The sequence below is a fragment of the Periplaneta americana genome, chromosome 15 (genome assembly GCF_040183065.1).
Source record: "Periplaneta americana isolate PAMFEO1 chromosome 15, P.americana_PAMFEO1_priV1, whole genome shotgun sequence".
NCBI lineage: Eukaryota > Metazoa > Arthropoda > Insecta > Blattodea > Blattidae > Periplaneta > Periplaneta americana.
This window is the reverse complement of record NC_091131.1, coordinates 161,949,763-161,962,923: the sequence shown is the minus strand read 5'-3', so window position 1 is coordinate 161,962,923 and position 13,161 is coordinate 161,949,763. Positions and strand designations below refer to the sequence as shown.

Genomic DNA, 13,161 nt, shown 5'->3' with positions numbered 1-13,161 from the left:
TTCTGCGATCCTCGTAATTGCATTCGAGTAGCCAAAATTTGTACAAACACTTGTTTTGACATTATTAACATGTTTGAAGAAAAAATAATAACTTTTTCATCTGCTCACATCAGAATGTTTGTTTGTCAGTTCACTATTGAAGCAGAAACATTCGCTACAAAAACTGTAGTTACAAATAAGTTACATGGTGCAAGTCTTTAATATGGGAATGGAGTTTTCACTCTGTAAATAATTTAATGCGCTCTGCAAATTTTTTACAATTAAATATGAAGTAACGTTAGGGAAATATTTACATCGTTATAGGGCTAGTTAAAAAAAAAGATATTTCAATTGAAAATGTTCCTACTAATTTCATGGTTGTTAATTAAATTATCATACTGTACTTTATAAAAAATTAATAATATTATAAATAAAAAGAAATTGTATTTCCTCACATAAAATTCGTTTAGCTTGGATTTTCTGTTATGGAGTCATGTTGTCATACCAAAACTCCATTTATTTTTGTGTAGGTGCAACTAATTTTTTATGACTACAAAATAAACACAATTTTTAATTGATATATCTATACTAATAATAAATCTGTAGCCAAAATTTTTCTGGTAATTTTCGATTTTCCAAAAATAATTGGTGTTAACATGTATAATTAACCATCCTGAAACCGAAAATAGCTTTTTTGAAATTTTTGTTTGTATGTCTGTCTGTCTGTCTGTCTGGATGTTTGTTATCTTTTCACGCGATAATGGCTGAACGGATTTCGATGAAAATTGGAATATAAATTAAGTTCGTTGTAACTTAGATTTTAGGCTATATGGCATTCAAAATACTTTATTTAAAAGGGAGGTTATAAGGGGGCTTGAATTAAATAAATCGAAATATCTCCCTTATTATTACTTTTTGTGAAAAATGTTGCATAACACAGGTTTCTTTAAAAATGATTTCTGATACGTTTCATTCCAAGCAAAATTTTGATGGGACCAAATTGCACAAAAACGGATGTTCTCTGAACCAAATGATCATATTCTAATTATTTGCATGTAATAACAATTAAGAAATATGTTAAAGGAATTATCATTGCACTAAATGAGTTTTCTCTGGACCAAAATGATCGCATTTTAATTATGTAAATGCAATTTAAATTAAGTGACATATTAAACGATTTATCCTTCTATCAAACACGAATGTTCCCTGGACCAGATGTCCTATTTTAATTATGCAATTACTTTATATTTATTTCTAACAAGTGCAGCGGAGCGCACGGGTACAGCTAGTGTGTGTATATATATATATATATATATATATATATATATATATATATATATATATATATATATATATATATATATATAATATGATATAATTTAATGAAATGCTTCTAGGAATATTTATAAACGTATTAAAATAATAATAATGATAATAATAATAATAATAATAATAATAATAACCAGAATCACCATCATCATCATCATCATCATCATCAAAAACACGTATTAGACCTGGTGATCTGTTAAGATTTTACATCAGTCCATCTCTTAGCCGGGCGATAGAACGGATCTTACACGAGCAGCATATTGCAGGATTTGTTTCGGGATGCGTGTTCTATCCATCCTTCTGACATGGTTTTTCCAGTTTCTCCTTTGATTTTTTACATATTGCAATATTGGTTCGATTGTGAATTCTTTCAGGATATCATAATTTATTTTGTGGTCTCATTTTGTGACTCCTTCAATGCGTCTCATGAATCTTATGTCGGCAGCGGTATTTCTTGAGGAGTCTGGTGTTCATTATGGTCCAAGCCTCGCATCCGTAAGATAAAGCTGATCGGCCAAGAGTTTTATAAATTTTGATTCGTGCATCTCTCTGAACCGATTAATTATGGTTTCAAAATTAGATTTATTATGCATAATATTTTCAATGTCTCTTATTGAGGTTCTGGCTGATATGTACAGCACATCTATTATCAGGCAGTACATCTCACTTGACGATATGTGTTGGAGAAAAAAAAATTGTATACGCCTATAGCTGAAGTCTGATTAATGTAATTTGTAAGTAGGCATTGTATTCTTCACCTGACATAATTAGGAACATTAAATCCAGACGTTTGAGATGGGCAGGGCATGTAGCACGTATGGGCGAATCTAGAAATGCATATAGAGTGTTAATTGGGAGGCTGGAGGGAAAAAGACCTTTGGGGAGGCCGAGACGTAGATGGGAAGACAATATTAAATTAGATTTGAGGGAGGTGCGATATGATGATAGAGACTGGATTAATCTTGCTCAGGATAGGGAGCAATGGCGGGCTTATGTGAGGGCGGCAATGAACCTCCTTAAAAACCAGTAAGTAAGTAAGTAGTCAGCGATGTATGCAATGCAGGGGGGAAAGGAGCTGGCCATCCTATCCATTATCTCCTGGCTAAGTTGCCTCGTACGCGATGCCTTATTTTTTGTCAAGGTCATGTGTAAACAATACTAAAGTAATGAACTGTATTACTCAATAACATTAGGGTGAGTAGGCTTATATGTATCTCAAACCCTGAGAGGGGTCAATTTGTAAAATTATAGAAAAAATCCAAAAATGAGTAATGTAAAATTGAGAAATAAATATTTGTCGGTTCTGGAAGTAGACCACTGCTTTGTAGACTAGTTAAATATACCTGAATCAGTCGTACCCGTGACCATTGCAACTGCAAGAGAGAGAAGAATCCAAAAAGGATAGCTGCCCTTGAAAAAGGGGTACCGAGCGGTAACAGCACCTAAATTAATTGTGGATCAACAATATTCTATTTTTAATTTTAATTTTATTTTATTTTTATTTTGGGGGGCATCTATCCTCTACAGGAATAATTCATTTTTCATATATAGAATTGTACAGATGGTTATTTACAATTAACAAGGAATGTCTTAAAACATTAATGGCTATATCTTGAAGTTCCAAAAGATCGATATGGAAATGATGAAAGAAATTGATGCAAAATCTTGAGATAGTGCACCTTGCGCCAAAGAGCAAGCCAGTTACTTTCCAGCGACAAACGTGTATGTGGTATTTCTCTTCCAGGTTCATAATGTCTTTTCTTTTCCAGATCTACTTCTTGTGGTAGTAATTCGGCACCCTCAAATCTGATAGTGGTATTGATTATGAAGCCAATCTTTTGATTGTTATCAATATCTATGATGTCGGCACGTTTGGTGGAGCCAGCGGATGAAATACAATGTACTTCTTCATAAACGTCGAACTTTCCAGTCTTCTTGAGACATTCAGCAGTTCGGCTTCTAACCCAGTGATGTCGATTGTTCCGCAACAGTTCCCCTTTTCTGCAGAAACCAAGAACATGAGGAAGGGTTTCGTACTCGTTGCAATGGCGGCAGGTTTTGCAGTGGGATATCCTATATTTTTAAATAGGTCTATTGTTTGACTGAATAAGATAATATTAACTTAACCAAGCATATCTCATACATTCGTGCATAGATAGGTGATTTAAAATGTTAATTTTTGATAAAATTAAAATGTTCTATCCTTAATATAGACATTCAGTAAATTTAAAGATCCTTAACTTCAATACAGATGCCCAATAAAATTAAAATGTCCTAACTTCAATGAGAGGTTATTTCTGGGAAAATATCGTACAGTTGCAAGATGTGCCGGATGTATTCCCCTTTCACCTGGAGACACATTCTTGCCCGTTTCTCCATGTTTTTCAGAGACGTGCCTCAACATGTCTACGTCGATATTGTTCATTTCGTCTGTGATGTCTGCCCAGAGATCCCGGATGGTTCGTGGTATGTTTCTGTAAACTCTGGCCACAAATCTTTAGATATAACATGATCCTCGAAGAAGCTGCTGTGTGCCGTGCATTCATAAGAGGTGTGTCATTTGCCAGGATACCAGAACAGCTTATTGTCCCGTGGTTAATAACATTGAAGCTGAGTGCCACTGTTATTTTGTGTCTGTATTTGTTGTATAAGTTTTTACTTTTTTAATATTTGAGGAGAAAAATTCGCTTCGGCGCCGGGGATCGAACCCGGGGCCTTGGTTCTACGTACCAAGTGCTCTGATCACTGAGCTACGCCGAATTCAATCCACAGCATATCTTTAGCACTCAGCTAAGTGCGCTCCTTGTATAATGGCAGTTGACTTGAAATATAAACATTAACGTATATGCCCAATTTTTCTTATAATTGTATTGCATTTCTAGTGGTGTGAGAGAGAAGGCCTGATAGTCTTAATTCCACCAGAGTAAATATATGAATGAATGACTGAATGAATGAATGAATGAATGAATGAATGAATAAATAAATAAGTGAATAAATAAATAATCAAATAAAAAATAAAAATAATAAAAAAATAAAAATGAATGAATGAGTGAATGAATGAATGAATGAATGAATGAATGAATGAATGAGTGAATGAATGAATGAATGAATGAATGAATGTGGCGGCATCCTGTTGTAAATATCCCTGCGTAATTTCTGTGTCGTCTAGTTGCTCCACCAAGTCCGTGAAACTGTTCTCATACGCTTCAAAATTTATAGTTTCTACAAAAGATTCTATTGATTCTGTGACCGGATAGTGCACACCACCCTCCAGGTTTTTCTGACGCCCATATTCAAAATTAACATAGGCTGAGGGATGAATGGTTATGTGTCAACACTTAACATTATAATGATGTAGTGCAATAATAATAATAATAATAATAATAATAATAATAATAATAGTGAATCTTGTTGTGGTGATTGTTATTATATGTATAGAGGAGGAGAGTAAGCTACTTTGGGGTCAAGGGTATTATATAGTTAGTCAGATATTAGAGGAATTTGGAGGGTGGTCGTTAGAATAGATAGGGTGGAAATGTGGTAAGTTATGGGCAGAAATGTAATTTTTAGAACCGGATAGTTTAGTATAGAAATCTGTAAAAAGTGATGGTGAGTCCCTAAATACAGAAATGTGAAGGGCCATCAACCACTTGGGATGTTGCTTAATGACAATAAATCGTATCATATCATATCATATCATATCACATCGTATCATATCGTATCATAGCCTATCATATCATATCATATCGTATCGTATCGTATCGTATCGTATCGTATCGTATCGTATCGTATCGTATCGTATCGTATCGTATCGTATCATATCGTATTATATCATATCACATCGTATCATATCATATCATATCATATCATATATCATATCGCATCGTATCATATCGTATCATATCATATCATATATCATATCACATCGTATCACACCGTATCATATCATATCATATATCATATCACATCGTATCATATATCATATCATATCATATATCATATATCATATCACATCATATCATATCACATCATATCATATCATATCACATCATATCATATCGTATCATATATCATATCATATTATATCGTATCATATATCACATCATATCATATCATATATCATATCACATATCACATCATACATCATATCATATCTATCATATCATATATCATATCGTATCATATCATATATCATATCACATCGTATCACATCGTATCATATCATATCATATATCATATCACATCTTATCATATCGTATCATATCATATCATATCACATCGTATCATATCATATATCATATCACATCATATCATATCGTATCATATATCATATCATATCATATTATATCGTATCATATATCACATCATATCATATCACATAATATATCATATCACATCATATCACATATCATATCATACATCATATATCATATCTATCATATCATATCATATATCATATCACATCATATCATATCGTATCATATATCATATCATATCATATTATATCGTATCATATATCACATCATATCATATCACATATCATATCATACATCATATCATATCTATCATATCATATCATATCACATCATATCATATCATATCGTATCATATATCATATCATATCATATTATATCGTATCATATATCACATCATATCATATCACATATCATATCATATATAATATCACATATCATATCATACATCATATCATATCATATCGTATAATATATCATATATCATATCATATCACATATCATATCATATATCATATCGTATATATCATATCATATGTCATATCATATATATCATATCATATATTATCATATGTCATATCATATATATCATATCATATCATATTATAGCATATCATATCATATATCATATCACATCATATCATATCATACCATACCATATCATATCATGTCATATATCATACCATATCATATCATATATCATATAATACCATACCATATCATATCATATGTCATATATCATACCATACCATATCATATGTCATATATCATACCATACCATATCATATATCACATCATTTCATATCATACCATATCATATGTCATATATCATATCATATATCATATCGTACCATATCATATCACATATCATATCATACCATACCATACCATATCATATATCTTATATAATATCATATCATATATCGTACCGTATCGTATCAATATGTCAAATCAATAAAAACAAACAATTGGATGAAGTTTGGCGGTCTAGTAATAATGTTGTTATATTCATAGCAATGTAGTAAGTAATCTTCTGTCATACTGCTTGGGTGGAAGAGAAGGTCGAATGGCATTAACTCTGCCAGTTAAAGTAAAATATTATAAGATTATTATTATTATTATTATTATTATTATTATTATTATTATCGATAAAAATTAAATCTGAAATTAATGCCATTTGATAGCGAAAGTTGAGTCTCAACACAGAGAGAAATCTTAATGGAATCAATTAGGAAAACTTAAATATCTGCACAATGAAAATATACGAGTAGAACAATGAAAGATAATATACGAAAGTAAGAAAAGAATTAAGCGCATACTGTAACTTGGCATTAAAATATTTCTGAAATAGGAAATAAAATGTACCTATAACAATATAGAAGCTACTCATTTGCTTACGTAAGGAGTAAAAGAACTAAAACGAAGTAGAATTATATGCTAGAACAGACTTCCAATTTTAACTCTACTCTACAAATTGGAGACAAAGAAGAGGAGCCGGTAAAGAAGAACAAAATGTGACATTTAACTCGCATCTTGTAACATGCACTAACGGGCCAGTTCTCACAAAGTAGTCGTGTAATGTTATCAACATGGTCTCAATTTTTTCTCATCTTGTCTCGCTTCCGATTGGGCGTCTCTCCCCGACACGGGAGAAATCGTTATTGACCCTTGTAACAGGATCGTCATGGCAACTGCTATCATTGCGTTGGCCTCTCTCAGCTCCGTCGGTATTCTCAGTGACGATTTTCATTCCTTTGTTAAATAATTCACAGCATCCGCTATACTTCAAACAAGGGCCAGCGAATACAATAATGAATCGCCGTCCTTTACTTAAGAGAACTTCAAGTGGAGATCGCAATCTCCGCCTGGGAGCTCAGACTGCCACATTACGAACTTCATGTGATTTACGTTCACCCAGATTTCATAAAAAAAAAAACAAAGGATTCTGCAGTTGGTTCTGATGGAATTCAGCATGCTGTTATAAGGTGTCTAGAAGTTCTAGAAATATCAAAATAACACAAGATATCGCTTGAACAAGACACTTAACCGTACCTTATTTCACTAAGAGCAAGTGTCCATTTTTGCTAATCGTTAATAAGAAAAGAATTCTCTATCAGACCACAAACTCTGGTATTCCAACTCCTAGTGATTTAAAAGAAACTATATTGTATAAAGTCGGTAGTCAATGTTATTTTTGGAGCACTAACGGCGAATGTGGACTACCGAGTCCAGAATTCACAATAATGCTATTTATGGACAGTCGCCACGCCGGAAACTGAAAAAAAACCGGCATCGCCTCCTTTTTCAAACTGTTTCTTTGGTTCTATTATAATGCACTTACCACACTTGTATCGGAATATACTATATTCATTTATGCTCGACCATGCCGAAATGTAGTAATTATACACCTGGTAGTAGTCCTTTAATGCACCTCATTAAAGTACACCTATTCATTAAAGTTCAGGTGTTCAGCCAATGACAAATCACCTTTGTACCGTTATAAAACCGCAAGTATCGATTATTCTCGGATATGCATTAACTGCTACAAAGAGGTGCAATAAAGTAGTTAGTTACTTACCTATACGAGGACACCCCTATCTTCCCTCAGATAGGGACGTCGGTGTAGCTAAACGGCTGATTCGACACAATGACTGGATCTACGAACTTTCTGAGTATACGGAACTAATAGTAAAAATCAAGTAAAGGCAATGACGATATAATAGATTTCAAGCACTGGTGACCTCAATACTTGAAGGAAAAACACATTGTCCATTGCTTCTTAGGGTAAAGACTAGAACATACCTGCACAAACAGCGCTCAACGAGCGCGCGCGCATCTTCGGAGCGGGAGAGCCGTGTTTACCGCTCGCCGAAACGGAGAGGAACATACGTCAGAATGACATAGACTTGCTATAGGTAGAGGAGAGGGAAACGACCACTCAGTTATCTAGTGGAGTGCAGTGTGTAGGCCTATTCTCAGTAACTGTTTCACGTTGCTTACCTACTGCTACAGTACAGTATGGAGGAATCTAAAAAACGGAACATAACATTTAACATTTAACGATTTACAGCTCGAACTTATTGATCTTCAATGTGACCTAAGGGCTAAAGATCGTTTGAATAATACTACTAGCCTGGTTGAGTTTTACATGACTAAACATAAGCAATAATATCCACGACTACACAGGCTGGCTGTGAAAATGATTGCTATGTTTGGCTCAACATTTATATTTGTGAGCAACTGTTTTCTATAATCAACTTTAATAAAGGCAGACATCGAACATCTGTAACTGATGTTTCATTACGATCAATAGGCTACTGTTCCTTTCAGCTGCCAACAGCATAAAACCTCGTTTTGATGTACTTATTAATAAAAATATAACAAAATGATATTGTACATTTAAATAACCATATAATGTCTATTATTTCTGTAAAATAAATATTTCTTTATTAATTAATAATAGTCCAAGATAGTGTTGCAAACACTGAACGGGAATTCATTTCATAAACACTCGTAATAGTACTTCCTTTTGTGTACATTTTGTACGAGATCCCCCCTTCTTCCAGTCCACCCTTATACAGAGCGCAGCCAATATCTGCATTCCGCTCATGAGCTGTGAGCCGGCTCGGAGAGCGCAAACCTTGTTTGGTATTACAAATTACAGGATGTTTACATACGATGCTAGCACTCCCGGAGTTGTAGCAACATCAACCTATATTAATGGAGTAGAAACGCATTTATTTATTCTTGAAAAAGCTATCAAGATACCACCACTGTCTACAGAAAAAGCATACATTTCATTAGTGCCCATTCATGAAAAAAAATGCAGGATATAGCGAAGATCATTCAGTATATCCCACATCAACATGTTGACAACATATTGTAATGGCCGACTCACTCTCAAGTCTTGGAGACAGACAATGATTAAGTAAAAGAGCACTCTGAAAATGGATATATAAATAACATTGTGTGTTTTGTATGGATTTCTTATTCTCTTTGCGAAAGAAATATAAAATTTATGTTTATTTACTTATTGTTAACTTAGGATATGTGTGTACTCACACATTTACATTAATCACGTTACACATTGGTTTGTATACTGTAAAATAACTGTTTTTTAAGTCGGCTATGATATTTAGAATATTATTTTGTGAATGATATGAACTGATTTGAATCTAAAATAATAATAATAATAATAATAATAATAATAATAATAATAATAATAACAATATAAACTGAGTTAAAACTGTGTAGTAATATATCTCATGCTGCAACTACATAACATTGTATTAGGATACTAGAGTTTTTTTATACTTGTTAAACAATATCAGTCCAAGAAATTAAATTTTTTTACGATGATTTGAAATGAGATAACTATAATACTATGCTTTTGCAATAAAACATACTATCTTATGGACCTCCTATTAAAATGTTACAGAGCTAACATAAAATTCATTAACTGTATACAGTTTTTTCTATTTTTCTCAAAACTTACTTTCTGTGACTCATGTGGTATTACAAATGACCGATTCATTTTTATCATGATTTTGTTTTTATTTCTTTATAGTCAGTTATAGGTAGGCTGTATATTTATATCCCAGATTTCGTTGATAATAATCAATGGGTTATTTAATGGTATTTATAGATTGGCAAATCGAACTGAAACCCTGACCGAGTTACTACGTGAGCGCTGGCTGTCTTGGGGAGGAGCAAGTAAGAAAGCACGGGGGGGAAGGGAGAGAGCACTATGCACTATGTACTTGCAGGTCCACTCACAGTTTGTCAAACCTGCTAACAAAAGCATTAAAAGGTTGACTAGTTGCCTGCAATGCTAGCATAATGGAACCTTCCTAGCCGACAGTCGAGGCAAAAATGAAGAATCCGTTATTGTGGTAGTACTGGAGAGTGGTTCTTCTATTGGTCGCGATGCCCACACACACCCTCTCAGATATTTACGTGGTGATTGGTGACTGAATGACGTGGAGCGAGGGAGAGAGAAGAAAGAAAGAGAGAGATTCCAGAAGTTGGCGTGTTTTACGGGGTTTCACTTGAAGTTGTGAAACTATAAATTATAATATTTATAAAAATGAAATCAATTTTGTTATTTGAACAAGGTACCTGCAGGTTATATGGCTACTTAATTTGAATTAATTTTTTCATGACCGTGGTATTCCCTAAATAAAAAGTTGGTGTGTTTCCATGAACTTTGATTCTTTATGCACACATAAAAATGATCCAAAACTTTTCTTTAAACCAGAATGCTTTGTGTTTTACATTTTTAAAAATGTTACATTGTGCAGATGATAGGGTAAATTAGGGTCTGTTGGACAGTCGGGCATGTTGGACACTCTGTACTTTAACGTGTTACCTCGCCACTTGTGGGCACCACATTCTGCTAGAAGTCAATGACGGAAGCAGCCACGAGTGGGGCTACTTCCGTCATTGACTTCTAGCAGAATGTGGTGCCCACAAGTGGCGAGGTAACACGTTAAAGTACAAAGTGTCCAACATGCCCGACTGTCCAACAGATCCTAATTTACCCTAAGCCTATATGAAGGTAATATTTTGGAAAGAAAAACATTTATTGTTGATTAATGAAGTTTGGATTGAAAATAATGGTTCTTTGCTTCAAAAAATATTCCCAGAAATAATTTGTTGCTAGGTCTATAAAACATTGCAATTTGTAAAAAAATAATAATAGTGACAAAGTTAACAAACACAAAAATAGAACAAAAAAATCAATGGGTATATAGGAGGCAAATAAATAAGTCTTTTGTGAGACCAGCACATTCCTCATTCATGTACACACCATAAATTGCACATAGTTGCACATCCATGTGGATACATTACCTGCATCCAGCACCTCTCGAAAAATCAGCTAGTTTTCAGTTCATTATGAATGCATTGTAAATAAGCATTGGATGTCTATAACTAGCATTGAACAAGTTATAAAATGTTATATAGAAAGTATAAATACCAATTGCTTGAAAGGAAATACAAGACAAATTTACCAACACTAATATAAAAAATGGGAGTATAAGGGTACAGTGCATCAGTTATTCATAGATTTCAAAAAGGCATATGATTCGGTTAAGAGAGAAGTTTTATATGATATTCTTATTCAATTTGGTATTCCCAAGAAGCTAAATTAAAATTTGTCTCGGTGAAACATACAGCAGAGTCCGTATAGGTCAGTATCTGTCAGATGCGTTTCCAATTCACTGCGGGCTAAAGCAAGGAGATGCACTATCACCTTTACTTTTTAACTTTGCTCTAGAGTATGCCATTAGGAAAGTCCAGGATAGCAGAGAGGGTTTGGAATTGAACGGGTTACATCAGTTGCTTGTCTATGCGGATGACGTGAATAAATTAGGAGAAAACCCACAAACGATTAGGGAAAATACGGGAATTTTACTTAAAGCAAGTAAAGAAATAGGTTTGGAAGTAAAGACAAAGTATATGATTATGTCTCGTGACAAGAATATTGTACGAAATGGAAATATAAAAATTGGAAATTTATCTTTCGAAGGGGTAGAGAAGTTCAAATATCTGGGAGCAACAGTAACATATATAAATCATACTCGGGAGGAAATTAAACACAGAATAAATATGGGAAATGCCTGTTATTATTCGGTTGAGAAGCTTTTATCATCCAGTCTGTTGTCAAAAAATCTGAAAATTAGAATTTATAAAACAGTTATATTATCGGTTGTTCTTTATGGTTGTAAAACTTGGACTCTCACTTTAAGAGAGGGACATAGGTTAAGGGTGTTTGAGAATAAAGTGCTTAGGAAAATATTAGGGACCAGGAGGGATGAAGTTACAGGAGAATGGAGAAAGTTACACAACACAGAACTGCACGCATTGTATTCTTCACCTGATATAATTAGGAACATTAAATCTAGACGTTTGAGATGGACAGGGCATGTAGCACGTATGGGCGAATCCAGAAATGCATATAGAGTGTTAGTTGGGAGGCCGGAGGGAAAAAGAACTTTTGGGAGGCCGAGACGTAGATGGGAGTATAATATTAAAATGGATTTGAGGGAGGTGGGATATGATGAGAGAGACTGGAATAATCTTGCTCAGGATAGGGACCAATGTTGGGCTTATGTAAGGGTGGCAATGAACCTCCGGGTTCCTTAAAAGCCAGTAAGTAAGTAATATAATAACACCGTTTTAATACGTTGCCACAAATCAAATAAAGAAGCCTGTGGAAGCAGTTTTGCTATTATCCACTAATGTCGCTAATAATGTACACTTCCTAACACGTGGTTCGACATCTTGGCTAACTTTTGGTTATAAAATCTATTAGCTATAGAACAGTAATGTGCCCATATTATCTGCAGTGGCAATATTTGCATCACATACCTTACTTCAGAATGTGGAATATTTGCCGCTAGCATGAACGTCATCGGCCGTCAGTGTTACTGCCCCCAGGGTCACCTGACAAAAACTGCTTTGTGATTTCGCCGCCGAAAACAAAAGTGACAGAACTGTAACAATAGAAATGTATTAAGGGGAGAGGATGGTATTTTTTTTAACTTTTTTCCTATTTGGTGTAAAATGTTACTGTTTGTATATATAGAGCTCATAGCTG

At 33.8% G+C, this 13,161-nt stretch overlaps 1 protein-coding gene across 4 annotated transcripts in view; it reads left to right on the top strand.

Moving 5' to 3' along the window:
* wry (weary) overlaps window positions 1–13,161 on the top strand; it is a 1,511,805-nt gene that overhangs the window by 1,289,329 nt on the left and 209,315 nt on the right. The gene's annotated exons all lie outside the window — the stretch shown is intronic.